The 18026-nt window shown below is 45.6% G+C and overlaps 2 protein-coding genes across 6 annotated transcripts in view; one reads left to right on the forward strand and one right to left on the reverse strand.

The window, feature by feature from the left end:
• RNF20 (ring finger protein 20) overlaps positions 1-18026 on the reverse strand; it is a 65197-nt gene that overhangs the window by 22125 nt on the left and 25046 nt on the right. The window lies entirely within an intron of this gene.
• Positions 1-18026, forward strand: part of PGAP4 (post-GPI attachment to proteins GalNAc transferase 4) — a 28244-nt gene that overhangs the window by 4348 nt on the left and 5870 nt on the right. Inside the window, exons 1-2 of one of the 5 annotated variants that reach the window (XM_075740695.1) lie at positions 9481-10459; positions 17730-17891. The gene's annotated coding sequence lies outside the window, so the exon portion shown is untranslated. Of the gene's footprint in view, positions 1-1413; positions 1652-8624; positions 8660-9480; positions 10460-14763; positions 17892-18026 lie in introns of those variants that run through there. The other 4 variants (XR_012833117.1, XM_075740692.1, XM_075740691.1 and 1 more) reach the window with 4 other exon arrangements.

Consider the following 18026-nt stretch of genomic DNA (forward strand, 5'->3'; position numbering starts at 1 on the left):
CCTTTCCCCTAGTTTCTCAGTATTTCGGTGTTGGTAATTGTTTGCTATATGCCTCAGAAAGATAAGGATGTTGCTGGAGGCAATTAATGTCCTCCCTTTCTGCAAAGTATGTATATAAGGACCTTGAAGTGTCTTGTAGCTCCTCCTTTTTCTCATGATGTGTAGCAGGTGCTCATTCTAAGAATTGTTAGCCTTCTACCTGAAGTAATAATGAATAGTTTCTTATCACATATAATACAAGTAGGCCTTCATTACAGGCCTTTCTTCTTGGCTACATTTTCTTATTATGTATAATATAAGCAGGCCTTCGTTACAGGCCTTTCTTTTTGGCTACAGGGGGACAGCCTGCCTCACCATGGTCTTCTCCATGAGCTGCAAGGGAATCTCTGCTCTGGCACCTGGTGCACCTCCTCCGCCTCCTTCTGCACTGACTTTGGTGTCTGCAGAGTTCTTCTTCTCACATCTTCTCACTCCTCTCTCTGGCTGCAAAAACTGCTCCTAGGGTTTTTTTTCCTTCTTAATACGTTATCCCAGAGGTGCTACCACTGTTGCTGATGGGCTCAGCCTTGGCCAGCAGTGAGTCCGTTTTGGAGCCAGCTGGCATTGGCTCTGTTGGACATGGGGGAAGCTCCTAGCAGCTTCTCGCAGAAGCCACCCCTGTAGGCCCCCCGCTACCAAAACCTTGCCATGCAAACTCCATAAAGTTGGCACACAAGTCAGCCTTTCACTCTGAGCATATTGAGAGCAGCCCTAAGGAGAAGGACTTGGGGGCGTTGGTGGACAAGAAGCTCAACATGAGCTGGCAGCGTGCGCTCACAGCCCAGAAAGCCAACTGTGTCCTGGGCTGCATCAAAAGAGGCGTGACCGGCAGGTCGAGGGAGGGGATTCTGCCCCTCTACTTTGCTCTGGTGAGACCCCACCTGGCATACTGCATCCAGCTCTGGGGGCCCCAGTACAAGAAAGACATGGAGCTGTTGGACAAAGTCCAGAGGAGGGTGACAAAAATGATGACAGGGCTGGAGCACCTCTCCTATGAGGACAGGCTGAGAGACTTGGAGTTGTTCAGCCTGGAGAAGACAAGGCTCCAGGAAGACCTTATAGCAGCCTTGCCATATCTGAAGGACCCTACAGGAAAGCTGGAGAGGGACTGTTTACAAGGGCATGGAGTGATAGGATAAGTGGTAATGGCCTTAAGGTGCAGGAGGGCAGATTAAATTAGATATTAGGAAGTGCTGCACTTTATAGGAAAGACAAGCCAGCAAGGCGACATGGTGGAGTTGCTCTGTATGTGAGAGAGCAACTCGAATGTACTGAGCTCCACATAGGGGTGGATGAAGAACGAGTTGAGAACTTACGGGTATGGATTAAGGGGCAGGCCAATATGGGTGACACTGTTGTGGGTGTTTACTACAGGCCACCTAATCAGGATGAGGAAGTCGATGAGGCCTTCTACAGACAGCTGGAAGTAGCCTCAAGGTGACAGGCCCTGGTCCTCCTGGGGCACTTGAACCACCCTGACATTTGCTGGAAAGAACATAGTCCAAGAGGCTTCTGCAGAGCACTGATGATAACTTTTTGACACAGGTGATAGAGGAGCCCATGAGGAGAGGGGTGCTGCTAGACCTTGTACTAACAAACAAAGAAGGACTGGTTGAGGATGTGAAGGCTGGGGGCAGTCTTTGCTGCAGTGACCATGAGACAGTGGAATTCAGAATCCTGCATGGAAGGAGCAGGGCAGTAAGTAGGATTACAACCCTGGACTTCAGGAAAGCTAACTTTGGCCTTTTCAAAGATCTGCTTGGGAGAATCCCATGGGTTAAAGTTCTAGAAGGTAAGGGGGCCCAAGAGAGCTGGTCAGTATTCAAATGACTTCCTCTGAGCTCAAGATCAGTGCATCTCAAAGAATAGGAAATCAAGCAAAGGAGGAAGGACACCTGCGTGGATGAGCAAGGAGCTCCTGGAAAAACTCAAAGGGAAGAAGGAAGTTTACTAAATGTGGACAAAGGGACTGGCCACTTGGGAGGAATATAGGGATGTAGTCAGAGAATGTAGGGATGCAACAAGGAAGGCTAAGGCCCAGTTGGAATTAAAACTGGCAAGGAATGTGAAGAACAAGAAGGGCTTTTTCACATACATTAGCAGCAAAAGGAAGACTAGAGAAAATGTGGGCCCACCAGTGAATGAGGTGGGTGCCTTCATAATGCAGGATACAGATAAGGTGAAATTACTGAATGCCGTCTTTGCTTCAGTCTTTACTGCTAAGGTTGGCCCTCAGGAAACCCAAACCATGGAGGTAGGAGAGAAAGTCTGTCAAAAGAAAGACTTTCCCTTGGCCAAGGAGGATCGGGTTAGAGAACATCTAGGCAAATGGAGAGAACATCCACAAATCCATGGACCCTGATGAGATGCACCCATGAGTGATCAGGCAGCTGGCGGATATTAATGATAGGCCACTCTCAATTATTTTTGAAAGGTCATGGAGAACAGGAGAGGTGCCTGAGGACTGGAGGAAAGGCAATGTCACTCCAGTCTTCAAAAAGGGCAAGAAGGAGGACCCAGGAAAGTACTACAGGCCAGTCAGCCTCACCTCCATCCCTAGAGATGTGATGGAACAACTTATTCTGGGGGTTATCATAAAGCATGTGGAGGAGAAGAAGGTTATCAGGAGTGGTCAACATGGATTCACCAAGAGGAAGTCATGCCTGACCAATCTGATAGCCTTCTATGATGGCATGACCAGTTGGGTGGATGAAGGGAGAGCAGTGGATGTTGTATACCTTGACTTGAGCAAGGCTTTTGACACCGTCTCCCATAACATCCTCATAGGCAAGCTTAGGAAGTGTGGGTTGGATGAGTGAACAATGAGGTGGGTTGAGAACTGGCGCAGAGTCTGCCTGGAGCTACCGGTGTGCCCCAGGGGTCAGTGCTTGGCCTGTTCTTATTCAACATATTCATCAATGACCTGGACAAGGGGACAGAGCGTACCCTCAGCAAGTTTGCTGATGATACTAAACTGGGAGGAGTGGCCAACACACCAGAAGGCTGTGCTGCCATTCAGCGAGATCTGGACAGAATAGAGAGTTGGGCAAAGAGGAACTGCATGAAATTCAGTAAGGGCAAGTGTAGGGTCATGCACCTAGGGAAGAACAACCCCAGGCGCCAGTACAAGTTAGGGCTTGGCCTGCTGGGAAGGAGTACTGCAGAGAAGGACCTGGGAGTCCTGGTTGACAACAAGCTCTCCACGAACCAGCAGTGTGCCCTCATGGCCAAGAAGGCAAATGGTATCCTGGGGTGCATTAAGAAGACCGTGGCCAGCAGGTCATGGGAGGTTATCCTCCCCCTCTACTCTGCCCTGGTGATGCCACATCTGGAATATTGTGTCCAGTTCTGGGCTTCTCAGTTCAAGACAGGGAACTACTGGAGAGAGTCCAGCGGAGGGCTACAAAGATGATTAGGGGACTGGAGCATCTCTCACATGAGGAAAGGCTGAGAGAGCTGGGTCTGTTTAGTCTGGAGAAGACTGAGAGAGGGTCTTACTAAATATCTAAAGGGTGGATGTCTAGAGGAAGGAAGGGGCCAGACTCTTCTCAGTGGTGCCCAGTGAGAGGACAAGGAGCAATGGGCACAAACCTGGAACACAGAAAGTTCCTTCTGAACATGAGAAAAAACTTTACTGTGAGGGTGACCGAGCACTGGAACAAGTTGCCCAGTGGAGTCTCCTTCTCTGGAGATATGCAAAAGCCACCTGGATGCAATCCTGTGCAACATGCTCTAAGTGATCCTGCTCTAGCAGAGGGGTTGGCCTAGATGATCTCCAGAGGTCCCTTCCAACCCCTACTAATCTGTGAATCTGTGAAAGTAATTCTTCTCTGCGAGTGTGGTGAGGCACTGGCATAGGTAGCCCAGAAAAGCTGTGGATGCCCCATCCCTGGAAGTGTTCAAGGCCAGGCTGGATGGGGCTTTGGGCAACCTGGTCTAGTGGAGCGTGTCCCTGCCCATGGCAGTTGGAACCAGATGACCTTTGAGGTCCCTTCCAACCCAAACCATTCTATGATTCTATGATCTTAGTTCATCCTACAATGTACTAGAACACGTAGGACACCCATCTGGGAAGGGAGATATTTTGCCCAGGTCTAGGAATGAAATTCCATTCCCATCTGACCAGAACTGACTTGGACAGCAATATTTAAGTGGCTTTTATATTCTGCACAGAAATTCTCACTTTTTTTTTGGTCATGTTCATTCCCTAATTGTCTTCCTCTTGCAGAGAAACACTTGCTGCTATAAGCTAAATGGAAAATATAGGTGTGAATGCAAAAGATGATTAAGTGTTTTTATTTTATGGCAATAATGAGATCTGTAAAACATGCCTTACCTACCTCCCCTTCCTGTTTGGTAACTCACAAGGATCACCACCCCACCCCCACTTTTCCCAAATACGAGCTTTGTGTACAGTCTAACTATATGGTTCCAACAGTAGCTTTTGCAGAGCTCAGTAAGTCATAAATACAATATTCTGTAATAAGCTAAAGACTGTTTGCCTGCACCACCCACACTGCAAGTGTCTGAAGAACCAGACAGCCCTGGAGATACAAAAAAGTAAATACTGGAAGCAGCTCAATTAGAAGTCAAGACCATAGAGAAGAGGAGGGCTTTCTCACGCTCTTGACACCCAGAACATCCTGACAAGTAATCTAAAGAAAGAAGGAATGAAAGCCTCCAGTCAGTGAGTAACCCAGACTGAGAAGTCTCAGCAGGGATTACTGGCTACTGCCTTGTTGCCTCACTGTCCAGCTGCAGTAACGATCAGGAGAAATGAAAAGCCCAGCAAATGGAGGAGGAGCTTGAGTGTTTTCTTCCTATTTTTGTTGCTGGGCAGCATACCCCCTTAATTTGCTGTCTCTATGTGGAGGGTTCTTGCGTACAAATGATTCTGGAAACAGTGCTATGAAGTTTCCTCAAAATGGGCTTATGTCCACTAGCCATACTAGTAGATGCACTTAAATTTTAAAGAGCTGCTGTTCAGAAATCACTTCATAGTAGTCACTGACTTTTATGTCCTTCTTCGAGTAAGGGCGGTGCCCCTAGTTGGCCTCCCAGGACTTCTCTAACCTTAAACATTCACAAAAATTAATCTGAATGAATTAAAAATATGAACTAAAAGTGAACTGTTTTGTCTCTATATTACATCCTGTATAGACACTATTATGTAGAATGAAAAAAGGTTAAAATTTATTTTGCTTCTTCCACTTCCGAAGACCTTTCAGCTAAACTGAATTAAAACCTCTTAAATTTCAAATAATGCTGTCCCTTAGATATTTGAAGCAGTTTTAAAATAGTCATAATTTCATACAATTTTCCTTGAGAGTCTGTGGGTAGTTAAAACCTTGTGTGAGTGGTACCAAACTTTCAAGCTAGACAGGCCACTTTTCTCATGCCAGTTGCAGACCTTTATTCCAGGAAGTGCACACCTAAAATTTGCAGTGAAAGGGCAGAGAACTTACTAATACTCTGTGCTTCTCACACAGGCACAACATTTGTTAGTGAAATGTGCCCAGCAACCATACAAAATAACTTTATTCCATTCTGCAAGGGAAAATTAAAAGTTTTCCAGCAGTCCCTCAAGAATAATTCCTGTCTGACCCTCAGTTTGGAAATCCTGTGGTTTGCCTCTTTACCTCATTCTCCAGACTATTCTATGTTGTAACACAGAGCAAGTAACTGAGAGCCAGCATATTTTAATGGGTATTTTGGAGAGCCACTTGCCTCTATTTCTAAATAAAAACCCGTTGTCCCTCTCTTTGAAATACTCAGTTTGTGGTCTGCAAGAGTCAGAATGTTGAAGCAAGAAGGGTAGGAAGTTGGATCACCAGAGCACATGCAACAAAACTCAGTAAGATACATGCATTTCTCTGAGTGCCATCACACTTGCATTCCTTCTGAAATTCTGCCATCATTTAACACATCACCATGGTAGCTCACCCTGGTATTTTTTTGCTATCAACAGCCCTACCTAATGATTTGATTAGGGAAGCAAAGGAAGCACAGAAAAGCTTTGTGTGTGTGTCTGTGTGCAGTACTCCCTAAAAAGAACTGCACTACAGTTAGCAATAAGTATGTTTCTGTCATCTTCGGATGTGTGCAGCTTAGGTAGAAGAGATTACAGGAACAGTAATTAATAATATATCTACAAGATGAATTAATTATGGGTATAAGCCTGAAAAGTCTGGAATGCAGTTGCATATAGAAGGCTGTATAGAGGGAAAGTCTGGGAAATATATGAAGACTGCTTAGTCCTGAATAGATAACCAAATGCACAGACCAGGATGAAAAGGAGATCAAAATATTTCAGCCTTTTCAGAGAACATTAATGTACCCTAGACAGCTAAGCCGGCATGAATTCATCCCCTTTGGAGCTGTTTTCATCTCACTACAGTTGTCTAAAGTCAAATACAATAGCCCTGACATATGAGCTCACTGTCTCCAGTATACAGCAAAGGACTTTGAACACTTTATGTCCCCAGTGATCAATACCAAGTCTAAAAGAAAAACAGAGAAAACCACTTTATGTAGTTTGGCTATCATCAATATTGCATTGCTATTCAAAACAGCCATCAGAGATGTCTGCCGCTTTTTAAAAAGCAGGAAATATTTATTTATTTACTCTATGGATTTTTTTCCCTATAAATATGTAGCAAGGGAAGAAAAATAGGAAAAAAAGTTCTAGCAAGGGAAGAAAAATAGGAAAAAAAGCTTCTGAAGTGAACAGCAGACACCTACAAGGAGAAGATACCTATTGTGCAGCTGGTGGTGCAGGAATAACCAGATAATTATTATCATCAGGTAGCTGAACGTAAAGGAATGATGTCATTGCGGCACTGGAGAACTTCTCAGAGTGTTTGTAGAAGAGGCACAGCCTTTACAACTGATCAGGTTATACACATACTGGTACAACATGTGCTAAACATACTATGCATCCCTCCTGCTAAAATGCAATCACTTTGGATTTTTTTTTTTCCTAAGGACACCAAGCTTACAAAATCATTTCTATTTTTCTTCTTTATCTTTTTTTTTCTTCTTTTTTTTCTGGCTTGTCACAGCTTCCTCCCTGTCCCTAACAAATTTTGAACACACTTGTCAAATTTCATTGCAGACACCTGAAGGAGGTAAGTCTCTAATCTGCTTGCTGCTATATACTTCACACTGTTTTGTTGAGCAGAGGGACCCATATCTCCATCCCACTGAGTGAAAGCCTTCATCACACACTGAACAGGAACCTGTACTGTTTGCTGGCTGGATCAGCACATGTAGCTCAAAATCAACTAGAGTGTGCACACCCTCACACCCTCGCCTTCTGGTAAAACCAGGAAGCAGTAGGACTACTGTGTGGGAGGAAAGCTAAGGAATCGAGGGGGGCAAGGAATGCGAGACAGGAGCTAAGGATGTTTTAACAGTGATGCGCATGGCACAAATGACACAACTTTGTAAGAAACTAGGCTTCTCACTTCGGCAGCCTGTAAGAGCATAAATTTCTGCTCTGCTGCTTTCCGCATTGTGCAAGCATCTAAACATCACCTGCCTAGCTCGTCCTGCTCCTAACACTCATGTTTATGAAAAGCAGGAGGTGTACCTCATCTCAGGCAAAGCAAGAGAAAACATGAGCCCCATTCCTTTACACAAATGCTCGGTGCCGTAAGAGCTGTTACAGTAGATGGCAGGGGGACTGCTTTGGCAACAGAGAATACTTGGATCTGAGCGGCTAGGCTGAACCTCCTCCGCTTGGATACAATTCTCACTACATCATTTTTTTCTGATTGTAAAGTATTGTCCTATTATTGTACAGGCTGAAGAATTTCAGAAGTAACTATTGCTTCAGAACATTTCACGTTGCAGTTAGGTTACTGCATGAGTGGTTGTGTCCCCAAATGTTCATCTCTGCTCTCCAGACCCCTCCCTGCTGTGCTGACATCATCATTTAGTGTGGGGAACTGAAGAGATGATGTGATCTGGATAAGAAATAATCCATCATAAGAAAAGGTTTATTTTTCAGCCAGACCAGTCTCCCTTATGCTAGTGCACAGCAGGAGACGACACTGCGATGAGTAGTCAGGGATGACGGACTGTTGTTTAAACTGTGCCACTGCCCCAAAATCACTTGTGACTTTTCTCCCTCAGTCTTTCGGGGCTAATAGAAGCTATTTTAAAGAAATAAGCATTTAAGGATGAAAGTCAAGTGTTTCCTGAAAAGCAGGCAAGTGAGTGAAGTGAGAGCAGAGGAGACCATAAAGAAGAGCCCCTCACAAAATTACAATTAAGCCAAATATTTATTCCTGAAGAAAAGGCCTTCTGGCCCACTCCTTTTAATTTATTACCGCCAAGTTGTTCTGCTGGCTGAAACCCCATCTGAAATGTAATACTGGGTGCAATGTGACATGTGTTTCTGCTGATATCACTCAATAGTCACTCTCCTACACACGTACTGACACGGAAGTGGGGAAAAAAATATTTTTTGTTTCTCACAAATTCTGCAACTTTAATCCTGGGAAGAATGTGCTAATGGGCCTAATAATCTCTTTCCAACCTCCAGTACTCTCATGTACCCCTTTGCCTCTGTTCTTTTCCAGAATCCGTTGTGTTTACAGTGCATCAATATTATGAGGTGTGGGAACGTTTAAGTGGAAGGTAGAGTATGAATCATTGTCATTAAAAACTGGTAGAAAAAGAGGCAGAGGTGGTCAGCAAAGAAGGATTTTGGAAAGCAAATCACCTGAGAAACCATGCTTTCTCCTACTGTCTTTCCTTATTGTTTTCAGAGACTAACACGCATCTAGATAAATCTGTGGACTTTCCAGCGTGCCTCACCTTTTCCTAGGAGAACAAGGAACCCCACTGTGATGCACAATTGTATTATTATTATTATATTATTATTAATGAGCATTACTGTTCCTCTGCGTTTTCCCCATTCATCCACATTGTCTCTGCAATAAGAAGCTTTACTGAGGGACAGCTCTTGCCAGTTGTAAGAAGTAAGGATCATAGGCATGTATAACTGCACTCCTTTGTTCGTAATGCTTATTAGAGGGAATAATATCAATTGATATGTTAAAATTAAAAAACAAAAGCACATATCATATGAGAAGCTGCTAATTGCAGGAGCGGGATCTCGCAAAATTCTAGCTGTGCTTAATAGAATATAGTGTATTGCTGGAACAGTGTAAGGGATTTTTTCTTTTATTTCCTTGTTGGTGCTTGAAAATAATTTAGCCTAAATATATGCATTCACTTTTTCTGGAGCTGCAGGCACAAAACTAAGGAGTTCTTACAATTCCTTACAATGAAAGACAGAAAACTTTATCTGAGGCATATTTCAGATAACTGTAGTTAGAAACAATTTGTGTAATTAAGTATAATGGTCACAGGCAGAAATGTCTTGAGTGTAGAAGAACTGGGAAATGGAACACAGAGAAAAGGGGGAGGGGGAATGAACAGCTCAGAGGCACTGTTGGGTCAGTTTTGATAGGATTTTTGGATCCTGATCAGCTCGATACAAATTTTGGGGTCGCTGATGAGCTTCTCCACTTCAATGAATACATCTGTAATGAATTAATTATAGATTAATACAGTGAAAGCTTAGCATTTGTACACATCACAGCCGACATGCACATAACACAATCTGCTGGTAACTCTGAAGCACTGGCTTTCCACTTGAGCATGTCGGCAGCGATCTTTCTCTCCGCGAAGTAAGGCACCGTGATTCGGACAGCTGGCAAAGGGCTCGGCGCGGGGCGCAGAGCGGGAGTCCACTGGCTACCGACCAGGGAGGGCTGGGAGCCACGCAGAAGGAGCAAGACGGGGCAGTGCCGCAAAGGCGTGGCCGTAGGAGCCGCTAAATACACCTGACCCATGCCTGGAGCACATCTGAAATCCTGGCTAGGGGAGGGTGCTGGGGAGGTCTGTGCAGCCGTGGAGCACCGCTGGGCTCTGCAGCACCCGCCGGGCGGGCGTTTCGCTGATCCCCGTGGAGCGTTCGCGGACCAGAGAACAGGACGAAGGGACTCTGGCCGCGCTGCGGTCTCTGCCCCGGGAGCCCTTCTGGGGCTCGGGCAATTCGCCTTCCGCTTCTTCATCTCCTTTAACACACCTCCCCCCGCTCCGGTTTTCGGTCTCACTTCTGTCAGCTCCCCTTCCCCTCCTTCCGAGCATCTCCGTCCGTACTGGCGTAGTCACATGTTTAGGCTTTGATGCCTTTAATCCCACCCTCACCGCTCAAGAAGGAGGAGAAAAATTTGCGGGAGAGAAGTGAGCAACAAGCAGAGTGGCAAGATAAAACGAGAGCGGAGCTGCGTGCCCCCCCATCCCCCCCTCGCGGGGGCGGAGAGCCCGCGGTGCCGGCAGCGGGGCGAAGGCAGCGGAGGTGCCGAGCTCTCCCGCAGGCTGCCGGACGCCGTCTGAGCAAAGGGTAAATCTTTCGGCGTGGCTCGGGCTGTCCCGGGGGGGGCGAGGGCTGCTTCTCGCCTTTCCTGCGGGGAGTGCGAAGAGAAGGGGCCGTCCTCACCCGGCGGGGCTTCGGGGACCGCCCGGGGGAGGCGCTCCGCCGGCGTCGCGACAGCGGAGGGTGGCGGGGAACGTTTCGGTCCTGCCGGCGGCACCGAGCCTTGGGGGAGCTGGGCGACAGGAGGCACGAAGTTACTGACTCACAAGCAGTGAAGAAGGGCATGCTTTCCGGGAACCGGCTGGGCTTGGCTTTTGTAGCTGAGGCGCCCGAGGGAGGGAAGTAGAAAGCCTCCAGGAAACGAGGAAATGTTTTGTGCTTGCTCTGAGGATGTGACTTTACATGGTGGCAAGCAGAAGAGAGGGTGGCCAGAACCAGGAACACTTTTAAGGAAACAAGAAAAAAAGCCCCAGCCAGCTTCTGCCTTGTGCTTGGTGCCACCCAAAGGGGCCCTTGGCAGAGGTACAAGTATGGCCAGAACGTCTCTGGTCAGAAGTTCCAGGCACGGGGGTTGAGCACTGGGCACACTGAAATACCATCTGTTTCTCAGCTGGTTTGCAAGGAGGGCAGAGAATGGAGGGGGGGATCAGCTTTTCTTATCTAACGCCCCCTCCTCTTTGACCATCATCACTGAGGTAACTGCAATTAATCCCAGTGCTTTAAGGGTCACCTTGTGCTACCTGGCAGCTCTCCCAAAGGGAAAGAGGAGCACCTAAGAAACCTATGGGCTGAAATCACTGACATTTAAAATCATAGGCTGTGGAGGAAATTTGCAGCTGTGCTGATGGTGCAGCAAAACATGAAACTATACCCGTGTGCACTACAGGTTCATAGGCTGGCTTGCTCATACAGTTGCTGAGAAATTTGTGTACAAACAATGGGCTGCCATAAAGGCACACCAGGTTCACCAAGCATTTGCAAGCACAAAGCCCAGGAGAAATACCCTCCTGCACATGTCAAATCTGCTACTTTCTTGTCTGTCCAACAATACTAATTATATAACAGACTCTTTTTCAGCCACTGTATTTATCCCATTTTTTTTCCCTTGGGGCTAAACAGATCACCGGTATCCCCCAGAACCAGGGCATCCCATTTACTGTGCCTTTCTATGCAGAACAACTAGTCTGTTTCATACCTGGAGGGGGAGAGGGAAGGAAGACTGTATTCCTCAGACACAAGTGGTGAACACAGGGGAAAAGTCAGCAGTTCTGCTTAACATTATTAGACAGCATCTCTTAAAAGAGGAATACTCTTTATCAATATGACTAATCATTTTTTCTTTCAAACAGAGTTTAGAATCAGAATATTCTGTCTGTGGCCTGGTAAAGTTCTCCATTTTTAGTGTTACATAGCCCTGTGCCACCTGGAAACTTACAGCCATATCATCGAGGCCTGTAACTCCTTTGGCCTTTGCTCACGAAAGTAATATTCTATTTCTTTATTACTGTGTTTTATTCTTTACAATCATAAATGAACAACAGTAAAGCTGCAACATCTTCTGTGTTTAGCAGCCATCACCATATCTATTTCCTTTTCTTTCCCTCTCCCCCCATGCATATACCCACACCCCCAGCCCTGCTGTCACAGGTGAATTATTAAGAGCAGTCATCATTGTGGGGTTAACAAAAAGGTTTTATTAATGATTAAACTGTTCAAATTATAATTAATTATAATTAAGTGATAAATGATTAAGCAATAATAGTGATTTAACAATGATTAACAGTATTTAATTGATAACTAAGTTGTAATGAAATGGTAATTGGTGATCTAATTGATGATTTCAACAATGATTTAAATGATAAAGACAGTGGTCAAACACTCTGCTACTTACTGCATTTCTAATACTGAAGCTATAGCTGGAGATACAAACGTCACTAGCACACAGTATACTTCTAGGCCTGATGTAGAATGTGCTTACCTCATTATAGATACCAGATGCCGGGTAAGGGGTCTCTCAGCCTGGAACAGTAACCATGAGGACCATCCTTCCTCAAGAGGAGATGACCGCCACGCAGCCCGCTGCCATGCAGGAGAGCTCACTGAGCTCGGGAGGGCTGCAGATATCTACAGCATAAAGCGATTGACTTGTAGTCAGCCCCTGCATTGGTGTATGTACAGGAGTGCAGCTGTAGCAGTTGTAGTTTTTTCTAGTCCCAGCTCAGGCTGGTACTCTTAGCTCCTGATAAGACATGGCCTAGGCTCCTTAGTTCCCGAGACTGGCGTAGCACAGTTCTCATGGTTTGCACAGGAGGGCTGGTTTCAGTCGGTGATGCCTGAATTCACTTGGGAGTGGGTGCACCTGTCACACCTACCCAAATCACTTAGGGAGCTAATTTAATCTGCTCTTTGCTATTTCAGAGACTGTGAAATGGCTGGTTTCCTAGCAAGCGCCGAGGGCACAGTACAGAAATACAGAAATTGAAGGGCTAAAGCAGAAGGAGCTATTCCACAATAGCTACACTGGGATACCTCATTCCTGCTGCTCTGGAACAGCTCCTTCTGGACAAACTTCTCCAAGACCAAGAATTCTTCTCCCTTGTCCATTCAGATTGCTTTGACTTGCAAAGAGCTGGTATTACTTCAGCATACCATATTTAGTAGCTGTTTTTTTCAATAGCTATTCTAGATAATTTACCTGTGTGGTGGGTTGACCCTGGCTGAGGGCCAGGTGCCCACCAGAGCCGCTCTATCACTGCCCTCTTTCATTAGACAGGGGAGAAAAGGTACAATGAAAAAAAAAACGTACGGGTCGAGATAAGGACAGGGAGAGATCATTCTCTAATTATCATCACGAGCAAAACAGACCGAACTTAGAGAGGGAATTCATCTTATTTATTACTAAGCAAAACAGAGTAGAGGAGTGAGAAATAAAACTAAACCTTAAAAACACCTCCCCCCACCCCTCCCATCTTCCCGGGCTCAACTTCACTCCCGGCTTCAACCTCCGCCCCCCCCAGCGGCACAGGGGGACGGGGAATGGGGGTTACGGTCAGTTCATCACGCGGTGTTTCTGCCGCTTCTTCATCCTCAGGGGGAGGACTCCTCTCATCATTCCCCTGCTCCAGCATGGAGTCCCTCTCACGGGAGACAGTCCTTCACGGCCTTCTCCAACGTGAGTCTCCTCCACGGGGTGCAGACCTTCAGGAGCAAACTGCTCCAGCGTGGGTCCCCCACGGGGTCACGAGTCCTGCCAGCAAACCTGCTCTGGCGTGGGCTCCTCTCTCCACGGATCCACAGGTCCTGCCAGGAGCTTGTTCCAGCCTGGGCTTCCCACAGGGTCACAGCCTCCTTCAGGTGCCTCCACCTGCTCCGGCGTGGGGTCCTCCACGGGCTGCAGGTGGAATCTCTACACCCCCTCATCCTCCCTCCATGGGCTGCAGGGGAACAGCCTGCTTCACCATGGTCTTCACCACGGGCTGCAGGGGGATCTTGCTCCGGCACCTGGAGCACCTCCTCCCCCTCCTTCTTCACTGACCTTGGTGTCTGCAGATGTTCTTACATCTTCTCCCTCCTCTCTCTGGCTGCAAAAGCTCTCTAACTGTTTTTCTCTTTCTTAAATATGTTATCACAGAGGCGCTGATTGGCTTGGCCTTGGCCAGCGGCGGGTCCGTCTTGTAGCCGGCTGGCATTGGCTCTGTCAGACACAGGGGAAGCTTCTAGCAGCTTCTCACAGAAGCCACCCCTGTAGCCCCCCAGCTACCAAAACCTTGCCACGCAAAACCAACACACCTGTGTGGATTACCAGTATGGTTAAACTATAAAATACCAGTTGTTCCTTACAACAAAACCAGGCTGATTTGTTACATATCTGGGAAGAACAGATTCCCTCCTATCTTTTATATTCTTATGCTGAAGATCCACTAAGGTAGAAATTGCTTCTCGCTGTATTTGTGTATAGTATCTTGCATGCAGGGGCCCTGGTCTTATTTTAGCAAAAGACTGTGCCACAAGGAATTAAAATACAAATTATCTATAGCACCTCTGGTAAGTCAATGCACATTTAGCTTTGACATTCCAAGAGCAGACAGCAAAAGGTAATAGCTGGTGCCATTATTAAAAAAATTACATTAGACAAAGCTGCTGCTTTTTTTAACAAACAGGGATGTAAATTTTATACTAAAGCAGAAGTTGGCTCAAACCAAGCGATGTAAGATTTTTGGCAGGCTCCAGGCAGATCTCTGTGAAAATATGCAGCAGCTTTTATACAGATCATTATCAAATTCTCTAACAACATATCTTTTTTTTACCACTGGCACAACAGAAAATGTAAAATCAGACAGATACAGATTGTGTAAGTAATTGTAAAGCCACATAAACCTTTGCTGTCATCTTCTAACAGACACCTCACAAAATTCCTTGCCTTAAGTCTCTGTTAAGCTATTATCTTGCAGAACTGTCTTCTCCAGGCTGCTTTCCACTCCCATGTGATCTGAATACTCACCTTGCTGCTTGATAGCAAAAGGGAATTGCTTTCCCATGACATTGCATAGCGGGGAGGCAGCCAGGTGAAAGTCAGCAGGTGGTGAGAATGGGCTCCCTTCAGATTTATGTGGCAGAGGAAAATTAATATACATGAGAAGCAAGACAGAAGTTGAGGAAATAACTGTGATTAATACATATTCAGTTTCTAGCCTGTTTCACTGGTGGCATAGTTTTACTTTCTTAGTTCAAGGGAAATGAATAAAGTGTTTTCCAGCTGCCATGCCCACGTACCTTGCCTTTTAATTCAGTTGCTTTCAAACTGGGGTCCCTGGATTTCTAGGGATTTATGAACAACCTGTAAAAAGTTAAATACAGTTAAATCAGAAAAGCAGGCCAGCCTATCAGTAAATTTAAATTCAAGATGCAATTCTGCAGTTTTTGGAGTTTCCTAACTGGACAGGGTTTCTCCTTGTGTAACTGTGCATTTCCACTGTTGTTACAGTGCTTAAATTCTGTCTCCTTGGACAGAAAAAGTTTTTATGTTCATTGACAGGCTTTGAGGAATGGCAGATCAAAACAGATGGCCATGCCATTGATTTCTGCCTCTTACACCACGTAAGTCCTGCAAAGGACCAAGGCCAAACCCTCTCCACCTCCCTAGCCACTTATGCTTCAAGCTATGATTAACTTGTTAGACCATAGCAGTGTTATGCCTTTAGTATATAGACCATGAGAAACAAAAGTCAAGTACTGAGAGATCAAGTGCATCACCAGCAGCGCTGGTCTTTGCCACAGCAGGAGGCGTTTTAAGTGAAAGTTAAATGAAACAGCCTGGCTTATTTGACATTCATTTTCTAGAAGCAACATAATGACAACTGCCTTAAGCAGTGCTTGAAGGAGAAGAGGTAAGAGATGTATTTCGTACCTGCTAGTAAAATTCAATCAAAGAACAACTGCTGAGCTCTTACCATTAGGATTCTGCTGAATGGTTTTAGAAGCACAGCTCTTGCCAGGATGGTTTGTATTTTCTAGGGAGCCCAACTCCCAGTTTGGCACCTAAGTGGAACATTCAGATCTGTGAGTGCTTGGCTTCTGCTGGACAGCACTGTTTTCAAGGCGATCCTGAACACGTTGCAGAAATACTATCTGGCACCTGACCTACTAAAAGCTGTCAGAAAACAAGAGGAATTGCAGATGAGAAAAGCTGGCCATCTGGTCCAGTAACAGGAATCATCGGCTCATGGTAGCAACCTCAGATTTCGGAAGCTGAGGATATCTGTACACAACAGTCAGCTGTCAGAATGCATATATGAAACAGAAGGAGATCTGTGTGGCTCTTTATGACTTTGTGACGCTTGCATCATTTTCCTCAGATTCAAGCAGGACTGTTTGCTTGTGCACTGACAATATCACAGCCAAGACAAAGCTCTTGTCTCTGCCAGAGAGTGTTACTTAGTAGAGGAGCTTGGTCCTGAGGTTGCAGCTTATCCACACGTTAGGCTGGGGTGCGGGAGTGTTTTTCGCACAAAGGTTTCAACTTGGGATGCTGCTGTTGGATCAACACGCAAGTCAAAACCTCAACTCGTGTCAACACCGTTACTCCTACCACCATTATGGCTGAGGTGGGGATGTAACAGCTGGCCTTGCATGACATTTTCCAGGAGCCTGCCTTTGTTTCCCAGAGAGATGACTCTCTGGCTTCTGAGCACATGACCTCATCCAGCAGGTTTTATGTTAGGAAAGGAAAGGCTTTTCCCATTGACACTGAAAAGAAGTGTAGTTAGGCAAAAAGGAATAATTTAATATTGTAATGATGAAGCAATAATTACAGCCTTGTCTCACAGAGCAGGCAGTAGGAGACAGAGGTGCCCTCTCTTAAATTAGCTACCCAGGAGCCTCCTAAAATTTTGCAGCTTTAAAACACATAGGAAGGTTTGTTCCAGGAATGCCTGCCCATAGGAATACCTCTGCAGAGAGCAGTTTGGAGCAGACAGAAAATCAGCTTGCTCTTTTAAAGCATTAGCACAGCAGACAGTTTTCTGTACCCCAAAGAGGATGTTAATCATTTTTCCACTCTTCGTCAGAGCAGAGGTAACTTCTTCCTGAACAGTGTAATTCAGCCAAGTAATTAAGGAACTAATGAAGATGGGAATGTAGATTTGTAACCAGGTGTTTCTGGAAGGAATCTTCATTATGAGGATCTAAGTAAAGAAACAAGCCAAATGTATAGCTTTGTATCGCTACAGCTTCTAAATGTGTTTAAGCAATGGCTCGGTTCTACACAGAACATAGATAAAAGCAGCCTTCACTGCAGGTATTTACATGATTGCAAAGTAGTTACTATTCAGGATTCATACAGGTTTTTTTAAAGCACTATAAAATCCAATTCTGGTTCTCGATTTTCTCAAACTTCATTTTTCTGTCAGAAATGCCACTTAAATACTTAAGAACAATCAAGATTTTTTTTTCTCCCTAAAAAAGGAAAAAAATTGAAGTGACAGTACCAATAGCTTCTGAAAGTCAGAACCATCCTAATGACTAGAAAACAGCCTGACCAGAAACTCTGGATTCAAGTCCTGCAGATAAGATCAAACTTGACCTCTGCAGAAGCAAGAAATTTCTATTTAAATTTGTAACTCCTGGGTTCCCAGTGTTACAGCCAAAAAGTGTGGAGGTCAGTGTCTCCCCTCTTTTCTAGATCCTTCAGCCTGTTTTTGGCATGAACTGAAGTATTTGACCCACTAATAAGTTCCTGACCATTTTTAGCCTCGATGGTTACCCCACCACCCAGTGAAAACAGCCTTTTCCTCTGCAGATAAACTGATAAAGAGCGTGGCAGTTGGTGTGAGTGCTAACAGATATGGACAGAAGCAAAACTGCCTGTTTGGTGGTTGTTTTCCTCGAGGCGTTCTGTGTTGCAAAACCAGAAGAAGAACTCTAAGATCTTGGGTCGTCTTACTGATGAGGTGAAGCCATGGTAAGTCAGAAACGCTTGTGAACGCGACACTGACATGCACGGCTGCATTCCAGCCCTGTGTGCTTTTTCAGAGGTAGCCACTTCCTTGTAGGAAGCGAGGGCATCCCTCCCGAGAGGGTGGTGATTACCTTACCG

This window comes from Balearica regulorum, chromosome Z (genome assembly GCF_011004875.1).
Source record: "Balearica regulorum gibbericeps isolate bBalReg1 chromosome Z, bBalReg1.pri, whole genome shotgun sequence".
In the NCBI taxonomy this organism is placed as follows: Eukaryota; Metazoa; Chordata; class Aves; order Gruiformes; family Gruidae; genus Balearica; species Balearica regulorum.